Source organism: Elephantulus edwardii, unplaced genomic scaffold (genome assembly GCF_000299155.1).
Source record: "Elephantulus edwardii isolate Elephantulus edwardi_28Jun2011 unplaced genomic scaffold, EleEdw1.0 scaffold00060, whole genome shotgun sequence".
Lineage (NCBI taxonomy): Eukaryota > Metazoa > Chordata > Mammalia > Macroscelidea > Macroscelididae > Elephantulus > Elephantulus edwardii.
The window spans coordinates 12,791,501-12,797,745 of record NW_006399810.1 but is presented as its reverse complement, the minus strand read 5'-3'; the positions used below and the strand labels follow the sequence as shown (position 1 = coordinate 12,797,745).

The 6,245-nt window shown below is 37.6% G+C and overlaps 1 pseudogene; it reads right to left on the bottom strand.

Moving 5' to 3' along the window:
- Positions 1 to 4,792: 4,792 nt before the first annotated feature.
- Positions 4,793 to 5,206, bottom strand: LOC102857797 (annotated as a pseudogene).
- Between the last annotated feature and the right edge of the window lie 1,039 nt (positions 5,207 to 6,245).

Genomic DNA, 6,245 nt, shown 5'->3' with positions numbered 1-6,245 from the left:
AAAATGAGGTTGGAGGCATAGCACTCCCTGACCTCAAAACCTACTAAGAAAAAAGTGCAACAATGAAAGAATGAAAATCCAAAATCTCTGTAAAAGTTCATTAAGATTAATAAAATAAAATTAAACAAACAAAACCCCCCTGCTACACAGTGGTAGTAACCAAAACAGCAAGGTACTGGTAATAGACCAATGGAACAGAATTGAGAATACAGAAAGCTATCAAATGGGGAAATGATAATCTCTTCAACAACTGGTGCTGGCAAAACTGGACTTCCACCTGCAGAAAGCTGAAACAGGATCCAGATCTCACACCATACACAAAATCAACTCAAGGTGGATCAGAGACCTAGCAGTAAAGCCCCAAACCATAAAATTTCTAAGAGACAAACTGGGATCAAGCTCAGAAGCGCTAATCCAATGTATTAAGAGATTGGCAAATACAACCAGAAATGCACACTCTAAAGAGGATAAAATTGATGCATGGGAACTTCTAAGGATTAAATCCCTGTGCTCATCAAAAACTTTTTCCAACAAGGTGAAAAGAAAACCTACAGACTGGGAACAAACATTTGCTTATACCATCTCAGACAAGAGTCTCATAACAAAAGTTTACAGAATACTGCTGAGCTTCCACAAGAAAAAGACTGATAACTCAATTACAAAATGGGCAAAAGACATGGAAAAAATTTTCTCAGAGGAAGATATTTGAATGGCAAGCAGACACGTGAAGAAATGCTCCAAATCACTGGCAATGAAAGAAATACAAATCAAAACCACAATGAGGTACCATCTCACTCCAGTAATAGTGGCAAAGTTTAACAGGGCAGCAAGTAATAGATGTTGGAGAGGATGTGGTGAGAAAGGTGGGATTGTAAAATGGTGCAACCATTCTGGAAGGCAATTTGGTGCTTCCTCAAAAAGCTGAACACAGAAATTCCATATGACCCAGTTATTCCACTACTTGGAATATACCCTGAGATTATGAGAACTGAGGCACAAACTGAGATTTGTACACCAATGTTCATAGCAGCATTATTCACCATTGTAAGAACATGGAAACAGCTCAAACGTCCAACCACACAAATGAATGGATTGAGATATTATGGTACATTCACACAATGGAATACTATGCAGCATGCAGGAACAATAACTTTTTAAACTATTACCTAACTTGGGAGGGAATAGATAGCATAATGCCAAGTGCACCAACTCAGTCCCACAAGGATAAGTAGTGTGTAAGACAGTTATTGTAGAATGAGTATAAGGATCCAGGAGGGGTGGGAGAGGCAGGAAGCAGAGGGATGTGAATGTGCAGGGGGTGGGGGGATTAATCATTGGGTTGTACAATTTGATGGATGGGAGGAGAGGAAAACTGAAAGAATTTGTTTGAATATGTATTCAAGTTTTGTAAATAAACTAATGGGAGTACAAAGAATATAGGGAGGATGAATTGCTGAATGAATTAATACCTTAAAATCGAGACTTTAGTTCTCTTCTTTTTATGAAAGGAATTGTTTATGGCTGTTACATGTGAGTCTCCCCTTTTTTACTAATTCTTTTAGTTATTCCCTCAAATAAAAAATGTCTTGAAAATCCTTGTGACTATTTGCATGTTGTTCAAAAAGAATAAAAATTTTGATGTTGTCAAGGAAATGGGAAGATCTTTTGTGAAAAGCAATGTATTCAAACTTTGTGAAGAAATCAGTATAAAATAAAAACAACCAAAAATGTATGGAAATGACTGTATGAAACACAGTATGAATGAAGGAAAGCATGTAAACACGCACATACACAAAGAGAGAAAAAGAGTGGTGGAATGAAGAAAACAGGGTTTTTCAGCACGCTGTGTACAAGAAACTCATTTTAGAAAAAAAGGAAAGTATATTGAGGTAATGGCAATTTATAGGAGTTGCAGTATTAATTTCTGGTAAAATAGATATAAAGCTATTTTTAAAACCAATTTAAGGAATAGAAAATGTGACACTATATTGATTAAGGGCCAATCCACCACAAAGACATGACCATAAATGTCTATGAATCTAATGAAAGAGCCCTCAAAGCCATAAAGCAAATAGCAGAATTGAAAAGTGAAGCAAGCATTTCCTCAATTTTCAGACACTTTAGCGTATCATTTTCAATGAAAGAACAATTCACAAGAAATGCAACAAAGAAACAGAAGCTGTTCAACAGCACAAAACGGTTTCCTTCAAAGCCATCTACTGAACATTTTTGTCAAAGAAAAATGTGATACATTTTATTTTTCCAGTGCATATAAATATAAAGGCAGCCAACAGACACATGAAGAAACAGTAGCTATTAAAGTGATGGAAATCTAAACAACAATGAGATGTTATCTAATCCCAACAACAATTTTTGTTATGTGCCCTAGAACAACTGATTCAAACTTAAGGAAAAACAGATCTGAACCTTGCCCTATCTTACACCATCTTCATCTTCCACATACTCCAGCTCAATGTTAATAGCCACTGTGTCAATCCATTTTACTGAAGATTTTCTTCTCTTCCTCATTTCTCCACTTTCCCCAGCATGGTATCTTTTCCTAAGAACTGATTCCTTCTGACAACATTCCTAAAAACAGATGAGATGCATTTTCACCATCCTTACTTCCAAGAAGCAACTTAGTTGTATTTACTCCAAGATAGACTTGTTTGCTCTTTTGAAAGTCCATGGAATATCTGTTATTTTTCACCAAGACTACAACTCAAAGGCATTGATTCTTCTTTGGTCATCTTTATTGGTTGTCCAACTTTCAGATGTTTAGGAAGCAATTGAAAATACCATAGCTTGTATCAGTCATACCTTTAAATCAACATTCTTCCTCTTCAGTACTTTGGATACATTCTTGACAACAGATTTTCTCGTGCAAAGTGTCTTTTGATTTCTTGGCTCCTACTGTCTTGGGTGTTGATTGTGGATCTAAGTAAAATGAAATCATTGACAACTTGAGTCATTTCACTAGTAATCAAGAAGTTGCCTTCTGGTCCAGTGATGAAGATTTTATTCTAATATTTTTTATTGGTTTTCACATACTCATTATTAATGAATAATACATTATGTTCCATTCTTGAACATTGTGTTTTATACAGTCTTTAATTTATGTTATATTTCATATACTCATTCATATATACTGTATTTTATGTAGTTACTATTGATTTATGCCTAATATTATGCCATCTTTTAAAGTCCATGTTGAATCTTGAGTTTTAGCTATTTATTCACACCCCTTATCCACCTACTAACCTCTACTATCCCACTCTGCTGTCTTAGAAGGGATTTCCCCTTTTTTCTATCTCCTTCCTCTTTTGGATATTTATAAGCATCTTCTTGTGTATTTCTATTTCTGCAAAAATAGTCTCAGGTGGTATTTATTCTTATGACAATAAGTTAGTTCACTCAACATAATGCCCTCTAGACACTCCCATGTTATATTTTCCAAAACTGATATACCTTAATGTTGCATAGTATTCCATTGTGGGAATCTATCCACAGTTTCTCAATCCATTAAATTTTTTCCTTGTGGACTTATTTTAATTTTATTTGCCCTCATTTTGAACTTGTCCATGAATAATTGATGGTTTAACCCACAATCTGCCTCTTGCCAAGTTTATTTTTTTTAAATGGGCATTTGGAGTGTTTCCATTTTCTTGCTGTTGTGGATAAAGCTACTGTGAACACCTTTCTTGCCTCAGCTCTAATTTCCTTGAGGTATATTCCTAGCAGCAGGATTTCTATGGAATCGCTATAAGTATATGAATTTCTATGTTCTATGTTTCTATGGGAGGAAATATCAAACTGCTTTCCTCAGTGGTTGCACCCTTTTACAGTTTCACCAGTAGTGCATGAGAGTTTCAATCTCTCCACATCCTCTCCAATATTCATTGCTTGCTGTTGTCTTGTTAAACTTTGCTACTGCTACTGGGGTGAGATGGTATCTCATTATTGTTTCAATTTTCATCTTTCTGATTGTCAGTGATTTTAAACATTTTCTCATGTGTCTATTTGCCATCCAGTTCCTTTTTGAAGATATTTTCATGTCTTTTGTCCATTTTAGTATCGGGTTATCAGTCTGTTTCTTTTGGAGGCCCAGTTGTGTTCTATAATCCTTCATTATGAGACCCTTGTCTGAGATGTCATTGCCAAATGATTTTACCCAGTGTGTAGGCTTTCTTTTCACCCTTTTGGAAAAATTTTTGATGCATATTGGAATTTGATTTTTGTTGTTGTTAAGTGCCATTGCGTTGAGCCTGATTCACAGAGTCCCTATGAACAACACATCAGAATCCTGTCCTTTTCTGTGCCATCCTCATCATCTCTGATACATTTGAGCCCATTGCTACAGTCAATTTATCAATCCACCTTGTTGAGGTCTTCCCTTTTGCTGACCGTCCACCTTTCCAAGCATGATATTCCTTTCCAAGGTCCCATTTGTGGATTTTATCTTCTTGTGGTTGTGCATTTCAAGGTATATGTGCAAGCCTGTTATAGATGGGTGATCTCCTTCTAGGTGATTTACTGCCTTTGCAAACCTGCTGGAGGGTCAGCTATGCGTCCATTTCAACCCAACAGCACACACACAGAAAACCAATTGGTAAAGTAGTCTAGGACTTCTAAGGTTGGTTCCATTTTGTCTCTTGTCATCCTTATGGGTTTGGGTTTCATTCCACTCTGATCCATTTTTGATTGATTTATGTGTACAGTATGAGATGTAGATCCCATATTTTTTTTAAATGGGGGAAAAATAAGCTTTATTTCATTCAGGGTGGTGTCCAGCTCAGAACTTCTGGAACTGCTTCTTGGTGCCTGCAGCCTTGGTGACCTTGAGCACGTTGAAGCACATGGTCTTGCTCAGTGTCCGGCACTGTCCTACAGTGACAATGTCACTGATCTGGGTATCTCTGAAGCAGGGAGACAGGTGAATGGACATGTTCTTGTGACGCTTCTCGAAGTGGCTGTACTTGCGGATATAGTGGAGGTAATCTCGGCAGATGACGATGGTTCTCTGCATCTTCATCTTTGTCACTACGACAGACAGAATTCACCCTTGAATAAAGACATTACCAGTGAAAGGGCATTTCTTGTCAATGACCTCGATGGCCTCTTTGGGCTTCTTGAAGTAACATGAGAGCTTCTCCTTGCTGGTTTCACCCAACAGCACTCTCTTGTGCTTGGTCTGGATGTGTGCCATCTTTTCGGCTGCTTGGAAAAAGACGAAGATGTCATTTTTGTCTTCTGTAGATAAATATCCAGTTTTGTCAGCACATTTATTGATGACGTTGTAATTTCACCATTTTATAGGTTTAAATTTCTTAGTAAATATTTTCTTCTCTCAGTTAAGATCCATCAGATATAGCAATGATACGCCTCATGTCATGGCTTCTTCTGAATTCAGCTTGACTTTTTATTTTATTTTTTTAATAATTTTAATGAACATTTACAGAGAATTTGGATTTCCATTCATTCATTGCTGCACTTCTCTCCCCACCCAGCCCTCTCCCCATGCCCCCCAATGTTTATTTTTCAAAGAGTAGTTTAAAAACATATTCAATCAGGTTAAAAAGTAAAAGTTTAAATAGAATGTTTTATAAGGATGAATAATAAATCTAATGACTGTTCATTCTACAAAAGCTGAATCTTAGATCATATTATACACCTGGTTGGACCAGGTTTTTCAAATTAGCAATCATAATTCTTGTCTGCAAAGACTTTGTTGTCATTAGCAGCCTTCTGCTTTCTGGCATCATCCCAGAATCTCTCTGCTTTCTCTTAGAGGTAGTCAAGCCTCTTTCACCCCTTACTCCTGGATTTTCTTCATGTTTTTCTGGAGGGAAAGTCCTCTCTGATTACCATGGCCACCGCGGCCATAGCCTGGAAGAGAGCGACTCTGAAAAGCACTGATTCCTTCAATGCGCAGGCGGCGGTGCCAGCCGGCGGCGAGACTTTGGAGACACGTTTGTCCCCTTTGGTTTCTGTGCAGTTGTTTTTCTTTGTTTTGTTTAATTGCAGGATGTGGCCTGGAAATGGCCGCTCTCGTGAATGAAGTCGGTTCTGACCCCGGAGGTTCAGGGCCCGGTCCTGGGAACGTCAGTCCCCTTTTCAGGTCCTGCTCTTGGGTTGCGGCTGCAACGGCTCCTGTCCGCCAGTCTCCTCAAGACAATTTGCCCAGCTTGACTTTATATAGTTCCATGTCATGTAGTATTCTAGTCATTTTTTCATAATCTTCAGTA